At 38.6% G+C, this 19,724-nt stretch overlaps 1 protein-coding gene across 9 annotated transcripts in view; it reads left to right on the top strand.

Moving 5' to 3' along the window:
• The window catches only part of ZNF207 (zinc finger protein 207), a 57,745-nt gene extending 43,720 nt beyond the window's left edge, over nucleotides 1-14,025 (top strand). For all 9 annotated transcript variants that reach the window (XM_049701811.1, XM_049701809.1, XM_049701807.1 and 6 more), the window contains one exon: nucleotides 1,572-14,025. The gene's annotated coding sequence lies outside the window, so the exon portion shown is untranslated. The remainder of the gene's footprint in view (nucleotides 1-1,571) is intronic.
• Nucleotides 14,026-19,724: the final 5,699 nt, after the last annotated feature.

Genomic DNA, 19,724 nt, shown 5'->3' with positions numbered 1-19,724 from the left:
AGTAGAACTAGAGCACAGCATTAAAATATCTAAAGTTTAATTTCATGGATCTTCATCCATGTTGGTGATAGGTCTCATGCTCTGAATGTATGGACTTAACACGTATGGCTCCTTGTCTAACCTGGGTCTTTTATCTCCACTGCTGGAGCCACTCAGTCTCAACCACAAACCCAGCTAAACCTCAGGCTTGGGACTGACTTCCTCCCTGCCCTCATTTGTTGAACTCATTCTGACTTTAGTGTGTTTTAGTATCAGAGCATTGTCTTATTTCCACCTTCTCTGCCGTATTCCAGTTTTCAGAACTTGACCCTCTTTCTTGACCTACCTGACACCTAGTTCACTGGGGACTGCTTTGCTCTCACCACTGCTGTGAGCCCCAGCCCATGATGCTTCCCGATCTGCTGCCCATCTTCTTGTGTGTTTCTTAATGAGTTGCTAAACTGCCCCAGTTTCCATGTATAACAAAGGACAGAGCAGACCAGAGACACATAGATGAAGCAAACTAAATTGATATTTGTGCACCTCCTGCCCCACAAAGGACTGGCTCCACTGCGCTACTGGAGGGGAATAGCTTCTATTTCATCTCTGATGAGACATTTCTACCAAGTATTGTATCACTCTTTTCTAACAAGTTCATTAGATATGATTAAGTATTTGTTTCACTTCTTCCTTTATGGTTCCAGTGAATCCATAGACCATTTTAGGATGTGGGCAAACAACTGGTTGAAATGTGAAGCTTTTTCCAGTTCCCGTGATAAGCATTTGGCTCTTTCTCCTCTTTGCATCCATAACTCCACTTTTTATTTGCCTCTGTTATAGTAAAGAGAGTAAATGTTAAAATTGTTAAAGCTTTTTTTTGGCTTACAAAGTACATTATCATTTTTTAAAATGTATAAGTAAGTTATTACCTCTGATTGAGATATTAAAGTGAGTTCATGCTTCTACACAATTCCCCTGCCTCACACACTTAACAATAACAGGTAAAATGGTTAAGATAAAAGCAGATATATTTATGTGACTAAAAATAGAAGAGAAAGCCCTCATGGTGAGTGGGAACTCGGGCTCTGGGTCTAGAACCAGGGTGGCCAAGACCATGACCTCTGTTCGTAAAAATCTTTTTGAGAGCTCCATGACCGAGGCAAAAGAGCTAGGAATAGTGATCAAAGCCAGGGCCTGGGATGGGTGTCAGTTTGTGAAAGCAGGCTGGGAAAACTGTTGACTTTCGGCCTGGGACTGCTGCTTTATAAAAAACTGGGCCCAATGAGAGTAAATGAGAAAAACATGGCTTTGGGGTCTTTTAAAACCAAAAACAGACAAGTAGCCTTGTCTCGGTTGACTCGGTAGCTAGATCTGTGATTTAAGGCCTATCTGTGATTTTGAGCCTATCAAAGTAGGCTCAAAACACTATTTAAGACCTAGTTCTTGGACTTCCCTGGTGGCGCAGTGGTTAAGAATCCACCTGCCAATTCAGGGGACATGAGTTCGAGCCCTGCTCTGGGTAGATCCCATATGCTGGGGAGCAACTAAGCCCGTGCGCCACAACTACTGAGCCTGCACTCTGGATCCCACAGGCCAGAACTACTGAAGCCTGCGTGCCTAGAGCCCGTGCTCCGCAACAAGAGAAGCCACGTCAGTGAGAAGCCCGCGCACCGCAACGAAGAGTAGCCCCCGCTCGGCTCAACTAGAGAAATCCCGTGCACAGCAACGAAGACGCAACACAGCAAAAAAAAAAAAAAAAAAAAAGACACCATATACAAAGGGCCACCAATTACGATGGCAGCTGACTTCTCATCAGCAACAATAGAGGCCAGGAAACAATGTCTCAAATACTGAGGGCGTATATATTGACCTAGAACTTTATCCACAGCTAAAATAACATTCAAGAATGACTGTAAGTTAGAAACATTTTTAGACATGAGTTTAGTACAGAACCTCACTTAAGAATTATTAAAAGAGGGCTTCCCTGGTGGTGCGATGGTTAAGAATCCACCTGCCAGTGCAGGGGACACAGGTTTGAGCCCTGCTCCAGGAAGATCCCACGTGCCACGGAGCAACTAAATCCGTGCGCCACAACTACCGAGCCTGTGTGCCACAACTACTGAAGCCTGTGCACCTAGAGCCCGTGCTCTGCAGCAAGAGAAGCCACCACAATGAGAAGCCTGCACACTGCAACGAAGAGTAGTCCCCGCTCGCTGCAACTAGAGAAAGCCCGCACGCAGCAACGAAGACTCAACACAGCCAAAAATAAATTTATTTTAAAAAATTATTAAAGGATACATTTCTGCAAGGAGAAAAGTGAATCCAGAGAGAAGATGTGGGAGTAAAGAAGCAAAGGCAGGGCTTCCCTGGTGGCGCAGTGGTTGAGAGTCCGCCTGCCGATGCAGGGAACACGGGTTCGTGCCCCGGTCCGCGAAGATCCCACATGCTGCGGAGCGACTGGGCCCGTGAGCCGTGGCCGCTGAGCCTGTGCGTCTGGAGCCTGTGCTCCGTAACGGGAGAGGCCGCAACAGGGAGAGGCCCGCGTACTGCAAAAAAAAAAAAAGAAGCAAAGGCAGTTTCTGCAATAGGAGAGGTGGTGGCTAAATAGAAAATGATTTGACAAGTCAGTACATTTAAATCAGTTATTGACTGCAAAGTAGACACTTTTTTTGTGATAAAAAAGTTGAAATAAACCAACAGTTCCTGAATGTGTTGGTCTTAGGATCCCTTTATACTCTTAAAAATTATTGTAGGCCCAAAGAGCTTTTGTTACATGGGTTATATCAACTGATATTTGCCATATTAGAAATTAAAACTAATATTTAAAAAATACTATTTCATTTGCAAATAATAAACCTACTACATGTTAACATTTTTATGAAAAATATTTCCCAAGATAGAAATTTAATGAATGGTATTGTTTGTACATTTTTGCCAGTGTCTTTAATGTGTGGCTTAGAAGACAACTGGGTTCTTATATATGAATCAGGTATTCATTTTCATGTATATATTATTATAGATGAATCACATTATTCATAAATTCTTATTTCTGAATTGAAATACCTGTAGAAAATTCAGCCTCACACAGACATGTAGTTGGAGAAGGGAATATATTAATAGCCTTTTTTCTTGACAGCTTAAATTTTTTTCTTTTCCTTGAAGTGACAAGAGCACTTCATTTTCAAGGAAATGTCTGTCACATACCCACGTCTGCAGAACCATGGTTTGTCTGTCAGTCGTTCTTCAAATAAAAATGATGTTCTGTGCAAAAAAAGTGGCTTGTTAAACTCAATCACACGAGTGCTTCTCCAAGAGACAACCACTGTACTGTGTGCAGCAAAAGTGCTTTATGCATGTTTCCTATATCATCACCCAGATTTTAAAAAAGACATATTTGTGGGTCAAAATTGAATAAAATCAGTAATTTTTACTGCCTCATCAAGGGCACTCTTAAGCGTAATTGGCTTTTTTTTCTGTGAGTGCATGACAATGAAGAATACAATGACAGCTGGGACAGTTTGGTACCACTGCCCTGATTCATGTAAGGTGCCAGCTGTTTTACCCATCATTGCTTTCATATCATCAGTGCAAATGTCAACAGAGTGGGGGAAAAGCAACATCTTAGTAATATTATAAAATAGCTTTAACCTTGCAGATTCTTGAATGGGTCTCGGGAAACACATTCGAAGAACAGCTGCTCTAATGAGAGAGGACCTCTTCACTAAGAACCTCTTTATGTTCAGGAGGAAGGCAAACATAGCTGAAGAATATTTAGAATAAAGGTAAAGTTAAGTGTGCCCTCTAAAAGTAAGAATAGGGACTTCCCTGGCAGTCCAGTGGTTAAGACTGTGCTCCTAATGCAGGGGACGCAGGTTCGATACTTGGTCAGGGCACTAGATTCAACATGCCACAACTAAGAGTTTGCATGCCACAGCCTAAAAAGGAAAAAAGAAAACAAAATAAGAGTAATTACTAAAAAAAAAAATAATAATTACTGAAAGAAAAAGAAGGCATCTATAATTTCCAAACAAGCAGAGCTATAAAAGGGAGTATAGAAATCTATCAATTCAATAGAAGGCAGGAGAAAAGAATCAGAAGGATAACAAATATATTGAAAACTATATAAAGTAGGGAAATAAATCCAGCTACATCAGTAGTCAAAAGTGTGAATCAACTCCTCTGTAAAAAATTAGTTTGTCATATTAGATTTTTAAAAATTCATTTATATGTTGCTTAAAAGAGACACAACTAAAACCTAATTTTTGAAAAGTGTTGAAAAGGAGAAAACAATTCAGGTAAATACTAAAAGGAAGCTTGTGCAGCATATTATTATCAGGCAAAATGACCTTTAAGGCAAAAACCATTAATTAGGATAAGAAGGGACAGTACCTAGTGGTAAAAGAAATCTAAGAAGATACTAAAGTAAAAAACTATGTACCTTCCAGTGTATTCGCCGACAACTGCAAGGAGAAATTGACAGACGCCCTGGTCGTGGTGGAAAATTATGGTGCAGCTCAATCAGAAATTAGTATAGCAGATTAAAGAAAAAAAATCAGCTTACAAAAAACAAAAGCATTCTTGTACATGCATTACAGTTAGTACATGTAATGGGAAGAAAACACTAGTAACAACCAACTCATTCTATGATGCTTTTTGCAAGATTACAACCTTAATATAAGGATGAGCAAGGGTGTTCAAGAAAGAACATTAGAAACCAATCTCAGGAGTAGAGAGAAAAGAAAAACAACATTCTCACAAATTTAGCAGTGTACTAAAATAATGCATAATGAGCAAAGAGGATGTATTTTAGAAATGCAAGAATTTAAAAATTCTTTTAAAATATAAGTCATATTTATCACTCTTCTGCTCAAAATTCTTCAGTGGCAAAATTAAAAGTTCTGCCTTGAGGGCTTTGCACCTGTGGTTCCTTCAGCCTACCATGGACTTTCTTTGATCTTCCCTCAAATGTCACTCCAGTGAGCCCTTCCCTGACTATCCTAGTTAAATTTCATTTTCTAGCTAGCACTCCTTACCCTCCTGCTCTGCTTTGTTTTTCTCCAGAGCACTTATGAGTTGTGCTGTATTTTATTTTATTGTTTATTATCTGTCTTCCCAAATAGAATTTAAGCTTCATGAGGGCAGGGGTTTTTGCCGGTCAGTTCCCTGCTTTTCCCAGAGTCTAAAACGGTGCCTGGCACATCACAGTCACTCAATAAATATTTGTTGAATGAATGAATGACTAGTTCAACATCAGAAAATCTACCAACAGGGTAGAAGAGAAAAATCATATGATAAGCTCATATGCAGAAGAATTTGATAAAATTATTCATTCATGATAAGAACTTAGCAAACAATAAATAGAAAAAAATGTCTTTAATTTGCTAATAATAAAAAATTTAGAGTTAATGGCATACTTGATGGTGAAACTTTAGGAATAGTTACATCAAAGACAGAGCCGAAAAAAAAAAAGACAGAGCCGAGACAAGAAGTTGCTGCTCTCACCTATTCAATTTTGTGCAAGGACAAGAAAAAGTACTAAGGGATATAAAATTGAAAAGTAAAAAAAAAAGCTGTCCTAATTGTAAAGGAAGTCTACACTAAATGTTCAAGAGAATCTACAAACTATTAGAAAGTTCAGAGAGGTAACTGTTATATAAAGATTAGCATTCTTACAAGTAACAATTAGTATATATAATAGAAAAATGATCCAATTTATAATAGTGACTTAAAACATAAGCTTCTCAGAAATTAATGTAATGAAAGATGCAATGGAAAATTTTGCAAGATAGTATTAGGGAGCAAAAAAGTCCTGACGTCATGGAGATAGATTCATAGATGGAAAGATGTAATATCAGAAAAATATCAGTTCTCTCCAAATCTATAAATTAAACAGTATGCCTAATGATTTTCCCTGGAACTTGACAATAATCTAAGATTTATATGGGGGACTTCTCTGGTGGTCCTGTGGCTAAGACTCCACACTCACAATGCAGGGGCCCCGGGTTCGGTCCCTGGTCAGGGAACTAGATTCAACATGCCACAACTAAGAGTTTGCATGCCACAACTAAAGATTCCACATGCTGCAACTAAGACCTGATGCAGATAAATAAATAAAATATTTTTTAAATTAAAAAAAAATTGTGTGAAAAAGTAAAAAACCTGGAACATTAAGACAACTTTATTTTTTTTAATTTATTTATTTTCGGCTGAGTTGGGTCTTTGTTGCTGCTCTTGGGCTTTCTCTAGTTGTGGTGAGTGGGGGCTACTCTTTGTTGCAGTGCGCAGGCTTTGTTGCGGAGCATGGGCTCTAGGCACGCAGGCTCAGTAGTTGTGGCTCACGGGTTCTAGAGCGCAGGCTGAGTAGTTGTGGCACACGGGCTTAGTTGCTCCGTGGCATGTGGGCTCTTCCCAGACCAGTGCTCGAACCTGTGTCCCCTGCATTAGCAGGTGGATTCTTAACCACTGTGCCACCAGGGAAGTCCCTATTTCTAATTTTTTGATGGACCACCATACTGTTTCTACAGCAGCTGTACCAGCTTACATTCCCAACAACAGTTCATATTTGTTGTTTCTGGGTTTTTTTTGATAGGGACCATCCTAATGGGTATGAAGTGTTATAGGAGGTTTTTTTTTTTTGCAGTACGCGGGCCTCTCACTGTTGTGTCCTCTCCCGTTGCGGAGCCCAGGCTCCGGACGCGCAGGCTCAGCGGCCATGGCTCAGGGGCCCAGCCGCTCCGCAGCATGTGGGATCTTCCCGGACCAGGGCACGAACCCGTGTCCCCTGCATCGGCAGGCGGACTCTCAACCACTGTGCCACCAGGGAAGCCCTCATAGTAGTTTTGATTTGCACTTCCCCAATGATTAGTGATGTTTAGTGTCTTATCATGTGCTTCTTGACTACTTGTAGATCTTCTTTGGAGAAATGTCTATTCAAGTCCTTCGTCCTTTTTTGAATCAGGTTGGTTTTTTGTTGTCGTTGTTGCTGTTGAGTTTTAGGAATTCTGTATATAGCCTGAATATTAATCCCTTCTCAGATAAATCATTTGCAAATATTTTTTCCCATTCTGTGGGTTGCCTTTTTACTCTTTTGATAGTATCTTTTGATGCACAAAAGTAAAAGAATTTTTACGAAGTCCAGTTTGTCTGTTTTTTCATATCCAAGAAATCATTGACAAATCCAATGTCATTTCCAAAGTACTTTTGCATATACTATTTCACTTGTGCCTCAAAGATACATAAAGGATGTTTATTTCAGTTCAGTGATCATTTATAGAGTAGGTTTTGTGCTAGGTTTTGTACTAGATCTTGGGGAACCAAAGATAAGACAAGAACTCTGACCACAGGTAACATCAACAGACAACATTGGAATATACAGTCAGAAATGTTTATATGAAAACAGTGATTAGGGGAGAGACAGATTGTTGGGAGGTGTTAATGATAGATAGTGATGGCACTCATACTCTGTTATATATTTTTTCTTTTTTTTTCCAACTTTATTGAGAGAAAAATAATCGATATGTAACATTGTGTAAGGTAAGGTGTACAATGTGTTGATTTGATATATTACATTTTTTGTTTCAAGGAAGAATTGGTGTTTTTTTACACCATTTTGGAATTATATTTCATAATTTATATAGCTGATTTGATATACTTTTGAAAATTGTATTTTCCACAGTTATAATTTTTTTCCTCCAAAAAATCTGAGTGATATATTAGAACATTGAACCTAGGCCACCCTCCTTGATATTGTGTTTGTGGAAAGAGTGATTAATCTATGTGCATAATTTGGCCCCTTGCATCCAAAATGCAATTTTGTTTATTAGAAATATTTTAGATAATTAATGCTTTGTAGCTTTGTGTTGTTATTTTTATTTTATTTTTTAAAATTTATTTATTTTTGGCTGCATAGGGTCTTCGTTGCTGCGCGTGGGCTTTCTCTAGTTGCATCAAGCAGGGGCTACTCTTTGTTGTGGTGAGCGGGGGCTACTCGTTGTTGTGGTGTGCGGGCTTCTCATTGCAGTGGCTTCTCTTGTTGTGGAGCACGGGCTCTAGGTGCGCGGGCTTCAGTAGCTGTGGCTCGCTGGCTCTAGAGTGCAGGCTCAGTAGTTGTGGCACATGGGCTTAGTTGCTCTGCGGCATGTGGGATCTTCCTGGACCAGGGCTTGAACCCATGTCCCCTGCCTTGGCAGGCGGATTCCCAACCACTGCACCACCAGGGAAGCCCTTGTGTTGTTATTTTTAGATCTGAAAAAGATGGAGAGAAATAAAACATGGCAAATCTATTGCTTGAAGTAGATGAAAAGAGTCAAACTTCAGCAAAAACAAAAGCCCCTGAAATGAAGAACAGAAAATCTGTGATTATTATCATTATTAGCTCCGCAGGGATGTTGAAGTGATCAGCATATCAATAACATAATTAAGTAGAAAGGTATTTTTAAATTTTGAGAAAGAGAGAAACCATTCCTCTAGGGTATGTCTCTTTTTTTTTTTAAATAAATTTATTTATTTATTTTTGGTTGTGTTGGGTCTTCGTTTCCGTGCGAGGGCTTTCTCTAGTTGCGGCGAGCAGGGGCCACTCTTCATCGCGGTGCGCGGGCCTTTCACTGTCGCGGCCTCTCTTGTTGAGGAGCACAGGCTCAGTAGTTGTGGCTCACAGGCCTAGTTGCTCCACGGCATGTGGGATCTTCCCAGACCAGGGATTGAACCTGTGTCCCCTGCATTGGCAGGCAGATTCTCAACCACTGCACCACCAGGGAAGCCCCTAGGGTATGTCTCTTATATACTCAGAAAAATTTGCGCTTTTTTTAGTTAGGCATCAGTGATGAATAAATAGTCCATTCATACTAAATACACTTGTGCTCCTTCAGGAGCATATATACATATTAATTACACCGATACAGATCTGATACCAAGGAAAAATATACAAATCTATTGCAGATTCTTTTCTTTTAAATTATTTTAACTATCTATTTTTTTAATTTATGGCTTTGTTGGATCTTAGTTGCAGCACGCGGGCCTCTCTCTAGTTGTGGTATGTGAGCTCCAGAGCGTGTGGGCTCTGTAGTTGTGGAGCGCAGGCCTAGTTGACCAGCAGCATGTGGGATCCTAGTTCCCGGACCAGGGATCAAACCCATGTCCCCTGCATTTGAAGGCGGATTCCCAACCACTGGATCACCAGGGAAGTCCCTGCAGATTCTTTTATGTGTTGTGTAGAGTTCCTTACTTCATATGGAAGTGACCCTGTGAGCGCCATAACAAAAGCTTTGTTAGGAGTTGGTTTTCTTTTGGAACGGGATCCCTTTATTCTGATAATTTATTCTGACGTAAGACCTCTACCCAAGGAAATAATGGAATTATTTTGAGCAGTGCTACCATCCAATCAGAGAATGCTAGCCTTCAGGGAGATCCTCTGGCTCTGCTAGTCTCCTTACCAAGGCCAAGTCAAGATTTTCCACCAGGACTGGCCTTTGGATGATAGATTTGCAATATCTGGTAGAGGGCATGTGTTAACATTGCCTAGTAATCTCTGGTTGCTTTTGTGGAATTCAGATGCAGATTTGATTAGTGACTAACCATCATCCCACATATGGGGACATCGTGAGATAATTGATAATTTTGGGAAAATCTCATGTTGGTTCTGTAATTTGACCACCTCTTTTGTGCAGGATTTGGGGATGAAGGTGGCATTCTGTAACTGAAAGAACAGAAGTTTTGTCATCAGAGTGATTTGGGCTCAAATCAACAGTGTTTGGGTTCAAATCCTGACTCTGACTAGCATTGTAACTCTGGGCAAGTGACTTAACTTCTCTGAATCTCAATTTCGTTTGTAAAAAAAAGCACTAGTGTTACTTTATAGGGTAATGGAAATTAAATAAAATCTTACCACAGTGCTTAGCATATAGTAAGTACAGTTATTCTACTATCAGTGATACAAACAGCTGGAGCAATATTTGGCGCATTTTATTTGTACCTCAAAGGTATGTAAACTCAGTAAAGAGTTAGAGTTCCCTTCTAACATTAGTTTTCCATTGTTGTTAATACAAAGAAATTTTCATGAAAATATTACTGTACTAGTTATTGAAATTGTGTGTTGTTAAAATTTGATCATCAAAGGAAATGCATTCTGTTTTTTAGCTTTGTTGTTAGATCTCTTTATCCAGTTCATATTACACTTAAATAAACACATCCTTAGGCCTACTGCTTTTAGCTTTTAGACTAGGAATTGCTATTGAGGAGGAATAGAGACCAGGCCATATTTATAAGGGCTCTGAAAGAAATCTTGTGAAGTACAAACCAAGATAAGACACTATTAGGTAGATGCAAATGAATCAGAATGCATGGGATGAGTAGAATTCAGAGTGCTGTTAAAAAGCCTTATGCCTCAGAGCTAATAGGCTATTTTTAAACGATGATAACCCTAAGAGTCTTGAAAGAAAATTTATAAAGGAAAGTTTGGTTTGGGGTGGGGCTCAGGGAGCATTTGCAGATGGAATGGAGAGAACTCTGAAGATGAGCAGGGATTCAGAGTCCTGAGGAATTTTCAGAGTGATAAGATTATGAGAGACAGTCCCTGTGAATCTGCATGGTGAATTTACTTGATGCCTATATTTTCAGGACCTGTTGACATTTTATCCATCCTTAAAGGCCTCTCTTAATTGCTATTTTCTCCCAAAGTCTTCTCCAGTTTTTCTGCTAGCTAACAAGAATCTTTTCTCTTTATACTAAATAAAAGGAACCATGAGTTTGGGGGAACATTTTTATATTTCTCTTATGAGAAATTATGTTACAGTTGTGTCATATTATTACATGAATGTGTCTGCTTCTTAACTCATGGTATAGAAGGAAGAACATGAGTTCTTAGGTTGGAAATACCTGGATTTGAATACTACCTCTGATCTTTTATAGCAATGTGCTTTTTTGTTGTTGTTATATAATGTCTATTTCCAAAGGGTTGGGAGGATTAAATGGAATAATATGTAGAGAGTACTTTTTACCTTCTGCTGATCTAATGGCATAGAATTTCTGTTCCTTGCTCTCTGATAAGGATCCTAAGGAGGTGGTTTGAAAAGGGAAATTTATAGATACTAGATGGAATCGAAAACCCAGGTGTATGAGGAGTCATATGTAAGATGTCTGTCTTTTAATCTCACTGATTAAATTGATGAACAAAGAGAAACTGTGAGATATCAGGAAAAGCTGTTACTAGTCACTCAGATTATACATATTGAATACATTTACTTTATACATTACATAACGGAAATGCTACCACCTTGTACCAGAAACAATTTCTACTAGGAAAATTAATTCTGACAGGACAAAATTCTTGTTTAAAATTTGGACAGATATCTGTATTATTGAATTAGCCAAATGAGAAGAGAAACATTCTAAAAATGTAGCTTGTGATTTACCGACTTAATGCAGATGGCTTACTTGTCTAGTAACCATACAGCTCTGTCCAGATTTTGCACATAATATGTCAGAATCATCTACATAAGATGCAGCGTGGACTAATGCAAAGGGAACCTGGGCTAGAAGTCAGAAGAACTGGAGGCAAGTCCTAATGTTATCTGAGACCAGGCCTCTGTTATATGGGTCTTGTTACTGTGGCAAAACAATGGTAAACTATAGGCTGGTCAGAGAAGCATTGTGCAGGATGAAACCTTGCAGCTCTGTGCATCAGTGTGTGTGGTGGTAGAGGCGGGGCGGGGGAGGGGCGGCGGCGGTTTGAGTTACTAAAGATGGCTAAAACCGACTGAAGCAGCGACCTCTAATCGATAAAAGACAACAGACTCCCTGTGATGCCTAAGAATAAACATGAGTTTGAAAGACCCTCTCTGAGATACACGAAACCCTGACTAGACTTCACAGGTCTGATGATATGCTGGTGGTTCTGTGTTGCCATATCTTGAAGAAATGTTCATCAGGTCCTGAGAAGCAAAGTCAGGGAAGAGGTCCTCGAATTTACTAGCTTGCACCAGACCATCAGGTAAAGGTAGGACATTTATTTGGCTTAGAATATTCTTCAGAGAGGGACAGTGAAATACTCGTGAGATGATCCAGGTAATAAAAAGGTCATGAAAAATTGTCTCTGAAAAAAAGAATCGAGGAGAAATGGAGACTTCCAGAGAAAAGCCACCAAATGCCTATGTATCAAAATGCCTGCCAAGAACACAGCCATTGAATGGTGACATCTGAGTGGCTTTGTTTGTTGGAGTTGTCTCAGGTGAGGTAAGTTTATGTCTTCTCACTCTCCTTGATCTTTGTATAATTCCCTGGTGCTTTACAGTGACTCCACAACTTTCTTATTGTGGGTTCTGGGCAAGTTCCTTAACTTCTCTAAACTAGCCTCAGTTTCCTCATCTGTAAAACACAGATCTGTAGTGCCTGCTACTAAAGGCGGCTTTAAGGATGAAGTGAAGTAATATATGTGAAAGTTTCACTATCAGATACTTGATAAGCTCCCTTCTGCCAAGGAGCTCCTAAGATCGATAGGCAGAGCATGATGTCACTTCACTGCTAGCCTCTAGCTACAGTAACACTAGCACTTTGAGTCCTGTTCTGACTTGTGATCCTTATTTTTAATCATTTTACTTCTGCCCAGTGGAGGAAAAACAAATGGAGCAAGTTGTAGATGCCACAAAGCCCTTTATAAATGGTTGTAAGGCTAGTAATGCTCCAGTGCTTGCACAGGATGGGTTTCCAAACAATCCTCGCTAGTACAGAGTGTAATTTCAGAGGCCCAAGGAAAAGTCTGAGTACTCCTCTCAGAGGCAGAAGTGTAAGCAATCAGTTCCTTCTTTAAAAAAACCCACAAAAAACAACAAAAAAAGGCATTATTGAGATATAATTCACATATCATAAAACTGATCTCAGTAGAAAAACTGGATCTTGGGTAAATAATCCCTGTGTACTTGAGTAGCACCTCGAAATCGAATTAAAAAAAGAGAAGAATTTCACTTGAGGAAACAAAGCTAATAGAATTGGAACAGACCTTTAGAATAATATCATCAGAGAGATGCAAGTATATTGCATCCACAGAGCATGAACAGGCATTACAAAAATGAAGTAAATTGGAGATCTTAGCAATGAAAAACATACTTTTTGAAATAAAACAATAGGTGGGTTGAATGGCAGAGTGGATACACAGAAGAGTGAATACTGTTCTGGAAAACTGGATGGAGAAATTCTCTCAGAACGCAGTAGGAAAAGAAAGTAGGTGGAGAATGAAAGCCATTGGGGGGGGGGGTAGATCGAGTGTTCACATCTATCTAATAGGAGTGACAGGAGAAAGTGGAGAAAATGGAGGGCAGATATGGCAACGTTTTTTGTTAATCCTCTAACTGCTGTTCTCCAACCCTTCTCCCCTGCTGGCCAGGCTGTCTCCCACCATAGTTGCTGAACATGCCCACCAATTGTTTTTCCAGTCACCCTTGCAACTGGGGCATTGATGTGTGATCCAGTCCTGACCAGTGGGACCAGACAGGAGTTCTGCTAGGCGACTTCTATGAGTATTTCTCCACAATACCAAGAGACGCACAAGGAACGACTGCTTCCTGTGTTTGGATGCAGTTGTGTGAGGATACACTATCTGGAGCTGTAGTGGTCATCTTGCAACCACATGGGGACAAAAGCAATGCTGAGAATGGCTGAACAGAAAGGTGGACCTTGAGTCCTTGTATACTTTAGATGTTAATCCCCTATATGTTTTAGACTTTGCAAATGCCTTCTTCTATTCTGTCACCTATTAACTTTGTTTATGTGGTATCTTTCATGGATAGAAATAATTCTGATATAATCAAATTCTTGATTGTTCTTCTGTATTGGTTTGTGCTTTTGACGTTTAAAGTTCTTCCCTGTCTCTAGGTCACAAAGTTCATCCTACATTTTATTCAGTTGGATTTATGGTTTTACTTTCACATTTATTTCCTTAACTCATCTGGAGTTCACCCTTATAGATGATGTTAGGTAGCAATGCAGTTTTATTCTTCTCCATGTAGTGGGCAGGTTTTTCCAACTCCACCTAATAAATGATCTCATCTTTCCCCATTGATTTGTGATGCCTCCTTTATTGTATATCAAATTCCCATTATAAATGGGTCCTTCTTAGAGGTTTCTACCTTGTTCCTTTTGTCTATTGCACTGATACCCACCTATTATGGCCCTGCAATATGTCTTAATATCTGGTAGAGCAAGCCTCCTTTTCCCCATTTTCTCTTCTTTTTTAAGGTTAGCTCAGCTATTCATGGACTTTTCTCCTTTATATAAATTTTACAGTAGTTTTACTGTTTTTATTTAAAGAAAAACAACCTGAATTTTATTTGTGATTTATAGATTTGGAGATAATTGCTGGACAGAATAAGTAAGAAAAAGCCTGTACAGAGTCATGTACTAATGACATTTTAGAGCATCAAAAAATAAAAGACACTCTTAAAATTATCAGAGAGGAAAAGCAGATTTCTGAGAAAAGAATAAGAATCAGATTGGCATGTGACTTTTCTTAAGCAACATCTGACACGAGAATGCTGTGGAGCATGTGGGAAAAACAGAGCTTCATGCTATGTTCTTTTTTTTAGAAGACTTCATGATGTATCTTTAAACTCAAGCTTGATAGCACAGGGAGGCCAGAAAACTGAACTGCTCTCTCTGCCCAGAAGTTTTACACATTATTTATACATTGGAGGGAAAATGCATACATAAAAGAATTGAGACAATTTATAATTTAACTGAATAATAACAGGCATATGTTATGGACCAATATTTCTTACATTTGATATTTTGATTTTATGCAATTCTTTGAAACATGTTTTATGAGCTTTGGAGTTAACCCAAACATTGGAGTGAGGAGATTTTATTTCACATGTTAAAGAAAAGGTTTGACATAAAACAATTTGATATTATGTTACAGTTGTGTCACAAAGCACAGCAAGAAGGGCTGTAACTTATGATAGAAAACAGAGCATGTCAAATTTAACTTGAGACCTTTTACTCTCCTTGATCAAGACTCTTTCTTTAGCTGGATGGATTGTAAATATTTTATCTTTGTATTTCTTATTGGCATAGAGAATGGCAAGTCACAGCATGTTGCAACTCTTGCGTAAAGAAAGTATTTTTAGGTCCACAAGATTGCAACCAAGAGACAAATTTTTTCATGTCGCATTTCTCCTTTTTTAAAAAATTTATTTTATTTATTTTTGGCTGCATTGGGTCTTCGTTGCTGCGCGTGAGCTTTCTCTAATTGTGGCGAGCGGGGGCTATTCTTCATTGCGATGTGCGGGCTTCTTGTTGAGGTGGCTTCTCTTGTTGCGGAGCATGGGCTCTAGGTGCGTGGGCTCAGGAGTTGCAGCGCTCGGGCTTAGTTGCTCCACAACATGTGGGATCTTCCCAGACCAGGGATCGAACCCATGTCCCCTGCATTGGCAGGCAGATTCTTAACCACTGTGCCACCAGGGAAGTCCCACATTTCTTTTTAAGTCAGAATTATACCTGCCCATTTCACAAACAATTTCTTTAGAGTGCTGAAAGGAAAATAAATGTTGCAATTAGGAATTATATTCCAGCCAAACCATCACACAAATTTGAGGAGAAAATATAAATAATTAGAGGCACAGAAGGAGCTTAGAAAATTTGCCACGCATAAATTCACTCTGAAATAACTACGTTTAGTTGTTTTAGTTAGATTTTCTGCAGCCTCACACCCAGGTTCAGTTTTATCCAGAAGTGAAACATCTGCCTTACCCTAGGGGTGCTCCAACCTAGGTGCACACAAAGGATACTCCTACAGGTATGTCATTTTTTAAGTTGGTTTCTTTGACAGAAGATGTGCTTTGCAAGAACGAGGATGACGTACAAGAAGAAACAGTAAACAAATTAATGAGCAGAACTTATTGTCTAAATATTAATTGGATTTAAAAGTTTTAAAGTAGTTATGAGCCAAAATTCCAGTCATAACAATGTGGTAGGTATGGTATTTTGGGGCACTTGCTTGCTGAGGGAAGCACTCAGCAAGAGGAAGTGAAAACATGCCAAGGATTTTGGAACCCTGTCTTTTCAAGGGGGGAGATACAGATATTGATTACCTCTAGATATTATTAGAAAAATAATGTTTATATGTGTAACAATTTAAAGGTAGCCACGTAGAAGAGTAAAAGTTGAGTAGAGGGGGAATTCCCTGGTGGTCCAATGGTTAAGACTCCACGCTTCCACTGCAGGGGACATGGGTTCCATCCCTGGTCAGGGAACTAAGATCCTGCACTCCACGTGGTGTGGCCAAAAAACAAAAACAAACAAAAGAGAGTAGAAAAAAACTGAGTGAAGAAATGATCAATTCAGTGGAAGTCAGGAATATGGCAATGGGGAGATAAAAAGGAGAAAATGCATTAAGTAGAGTGCTCAAAATTTATTTTATAAATTACCATAAAGAAAATGGGTTAAATGCACTACTTTTTAAAAATTAATTTTTATTTTAGTATAGTTGCTTTACAATGTTATATGTTAGCCTTCACTGCACAACAAAATGAATCAGCCATACACATACAGATATCCCCTCCCTTTTGGACTTCCCTCCCATGTAGGTTACCGCAGTAAATACACTACTTTTAAAAAAGCTCAGCTTGGATTAAAATTACACACACATACCAAAATCTAGCCATATGATAGTTACAGGAGACACATGTAAAACAACATAAAAAACCTAAATATTAAATAGAAAAAGATACAGCAGGCAAATAGTAGCCAAAAGTCATCTAGAGTAACAATTTAATACCAAAGTGTTATATATAGAGGAAAAATTTTTTAAGAGGAAATTTCAGTTTTTAAAAGGAAGACTCCATCTGCCATGCAAATAATCTCAACCCTATTCCTATTAGGCAAATACAAAACAACAAGATACTATTTCACTTAGATGGCCCAAAATATCAAGTACTGTCGAAGATATGGAGAAAATGGTATTCTGTCACACCACTTGAGAAAGGGTTGGGTGTATTTTTTTTTTCTTAAAAAAATTTTTTTTTTCCTTTTTTTTGAGGGTTGGGTGTATTGACACATGGTCATTTGGAAGAGCAATTTGGCAGTATCTAATAAAATTGAAAATGTGCCTATTTTTATAATCCAATGATTACACTTCTAGGTATACTGAGAAACTTTCACACTTGTGCAAGGATGTTCATGGGAGCATTGTTTGTAACAGCAAAAAATAAATCCAAGGGTAACAGTCTAAGTGTTCATTAATAGTGGAATGCATGAATAAATGTGGAATAGTCACACAGTGGAATTTATGCCATTAATAGGAATAAACTAGCTCTTATATGCAGCTCATTGAACAATGAATGAAAAAAGCAAGATGCAGAATAATATGTTTGATATGCTACCATCATATAAATAAAAAATGATTGTTTGCACAAGGCAATACTATATATCAGTTACTGATATCTATCTATCTGTCTGTTTATCTACGTAAACTGAATGGAAAAGTTTTTGCTCTGCATAGGAGAGATGGGACTAAGAATGGAGCTTAAAAGGGACATTAGCTATCTCTCTTTAATGTTATATTCCCTAAAACAATGCATCACACTCGACACATTTATAATTATTAATTCTGAGTGGTAGGAATGTAAGAGTTTGTTTTATAATTCCTACTACTTTTCTCTACTTTTTTCCTCAGAAATTAACAACAACAGCAAAAAGAAAGTAAAATTCAAGAAATGGTTGAACTTCAGTAAATATTTCTTCATTGGAAGAGCTATTATTTCCCAGACACTAAAAAGTTAAGAAAAAGGACATTAAAAACATTAAAAAATTGAAATCATTGTATATTTTACCACATGTTTTATTTTTGGATACTTAACATCTTACTATGGATAGAGGAAGAAATTGAAGTTAATACTGATAAACTTTCTGTCTTCTCTCCCCACCTGTTTTTGATGTTATTATTTGTCAAGGTTTATGACATTTACTTTTTGTCCTGTTCAGTCTTAGTTCTATATTTAAATGGAATCACTGCTTACTGTCAGCAGTGCCTTCCCATTGTTGAGTTCATTGTTTTAATCCATAGAATTTTTTTTAAAACCACTGATTTTTAAAAATATTTATTTATTTGGTTGGGTTGGGTCTTTGTTGCTGCACATGGGCTTTCTCTAGTTGCATCAAGCGGGGGCTACTCTTTGTTGTGGTGCTCGGGCTTCTCACTGCAGTGGCTTCTCTTGTTGCAGAGCACGGGCTCTAGGTGTGTGGGCTTCAGCAGTTGTCGCTCATGGGCTCTAGAGCACAAGCTCAGTAGTTGTGGTGCATGGGCCTAGTTGCTCTGCGGCATGTGGGATCCTCCCGGACCAGTGCTCGAACCTGTGTCCCCTGCATTGGCAGGTGGATTCTTAACCATTGTGCCACCAGGGAAGTCCCTAATCCATGGATTTTTGTCAATATTTTTTTTCCTAGAAAAGCACTTTGTTCTGTATTCCCTGATATATTTCAGGTTGAGAATATCTGTCTGTTTCTCTTATATTTAACAATATTCTTGGGCCATGTTTTTCTTTCTTTCTCAAATTTGTGGCAATATTTCACTGTTTTCTGGCATTGAATCTTGCCTTAGAGACATCTGAGATAAGACTGATTCCCACTCCACTTCACCCCTTTTAGTCGACTTGCTTTGTCTGTCTGGTTGTTCAAAGACTTCTTTGATGTTTAGCAACTCAACTGGGATAGCGATCGGTGTCATCATTCTGTGTCTTTTTTTGTTTTTCCTTCTTGGAACATGGTTTGTTCCATCTGTAACTAATTTCTTCATTTGTAAAAGAGAAATTTTCAAAAATTATTTCTTTGAATGATTTTCCCATTTTATTTGTTAGGTTCCTTACCTCAGGGACATCAGTTATCTTTTTGGTAGATGCCTTTGTTCTTCATGTCTGTTATTATCTGTATAGTGTAGGAATTCCCCAAAGTCTGTAAACTAACATAAATTACTGTCATGGGACAGTGATATCAGGATGGTTTGGCAGAAGCAAACCCAACCCAGGTCTCCTAGGAATAAGGAAGATAAAACCCTGCTGAAGATGAGCTCACAATCCAAAATTACAAACACATGAGGAGACAATCCTCCAGGAGGGAGAGTCAGCAGACACAACAACCTGTAGGATTAGATCCCCAAGAACATCAAATAATTATCAGATACAGATTATAGACTGGTTTAAATGATTAAGAACATGAAAGAAGGAACCCAAAAAATAATAATACAATACTTTGAAAAAAGGACCAAATAAATCTAGTAGAAATGGAAATATGTATTTCAAATTTAATTAAAATTAAAGTTTAGTGGATGGACTAAATAGCAGATTAGAAGCAGCTGATGATATAATCAGTGAACTATTAAATAATTTCTACAAATTACCTAGAATGTAGCACAGAGAGATGAGGAGATGGAATAGATAAGAAATATGGTGAAAAGAAGCAGATAGTCTAACAGCACTGTCCAATAGAAATATAATGTGAGATAAGTATATAGTTTTAAAATTCATAGTACCAACATTAAAGAAAGTAAAAAGAAACGGGTGGGACTAATTTGAAATATGATCATTTTGACATATAATCAGTATAAAAATTGTGAATGAGGGCTTCCCTGGTGGCGCAGTGGTTGAGAGTCTGCCTGCCGATGCAAGAGACACGGGTTCGTGCCCCGGTCCGGGAAGATCCCACATGCCACGGAGTGGCTGGGCCCGTGAGCCATGGCCGCTGAGCCTGCGCGTCTGGAGCCTGTG

Source organism: Orcinus orca, chromosome 19 (genome assembly GCF_937001465.1).
Source record: "Orcinus orca chromosome 19, mOrcOrc1.1, whole genome shotgun sequence".
Taxonomy (NCBI): Eukaryota; Metazoa; Chordata; class Mammalia; order Artiodactyla; family Delphinidae; genus Orcinus; species Orcinus orca.
Note: the sequence above shows the minus strand (reverse complement) of the source record. Positions and strands in the feature narration are given on the sequence as shown.